We start from the raw sequence: 1,024 nt of genomic DNA on the forward strand, positions 1-1,024 counted from the left end.
ACTAACTTTAATATTTAGGTCTCCTAATTGTAAAGCACTAACTTTAATATTTAGGTCTCCTAATTGTAAAGCACTAACTTTAATATTTAGGTCTCCTAATCCTAAAGCACTAACTTTAGTGTTTAGGTCCCCTAATTTTAAAGCATAAACTTTAATATTTAGGTCCCCTAATCCTAAAGCACTAATTTTAATATTTAGGTCCCCTAATTTTAATGCATGAACTTTAATATTTAGGTCCCCTAATTCTAAAGCACTAACTCTAATATTTAGGTCCCCTAGTTCTAAAGCACTAACTCTAATATTTAGGTCCCCTAATTCTAAAGCACTAACTCTAATATTTAGGTCCTCTAATCCTAGAGCACTAACTTTAATATTTATGTCACCTAATTCTAAGGCACTAACACTTAAAACATTAGCAAAAGCTAATTCTAAAGCACTAAAAACAAACCCAGCTGACCCATGGAACATTCCTCAGAGTCAACATGAGAAGATTTTCAGTGTGCAGAATATTGTTAATATTGTTATATTAATTATTAATATTGTTATATTTCATCTCGTGTGGTGGTTCCCAAAGTTGGAGTCGTGACCTGTTTGTGGGTCACAAAACATCAAGTAAGGGTCCCCAGTTGATTTCCAGACATCAATTTAAATGCAAATAAATGCTAATGTATTATTTTCATCATGATTACTGCAATTTCACTAATGAATTAAAAAATTATCAAAGCACTAATCAAGAAACTAGTTCCCTATTAGTGCTTTAGGGGAAGTGTGCTCACCACTGCTTTTCTAGAAAGTGAGCATTTCATTGTGAGTTTTCAGTCTTAATGAAAATGTTTAAACCCCTAAACTGTCCTGATGCATCTCAGTAATCCAGGTAAAAAATCRAAGGAAAAAAAATTGTATAGGTCCTCTGGACGGGTTCTTCTGTTCCTGTTGATAAGGCAGTGGATGTGGTCTGTGCAAGATTGAAATCAGACACCACTCTCAGCAGCAGAACCACACTTTCCACAGAACAAGTGTGCCA

The sequence above is a fragment of the Austrofundulus limnaeus genome, unplaced genomic scaffold, assembly GCF_001266775.1.
Source record: "Austrofundulus limnaeus strain Quisiro unplaced genomic scaffold, Austrofundulus_limnaeus-1.0 Scaffold538, whole genome shotgun sequence".
Taxonomy (NCBI): domain Eukaryota; kingdom Metazoa; phylum Chordata; class Actinopteri; order Cyprinodontiformes; family Rivulidae; genus Austrofundulus; species Austrofundulus limnaeus.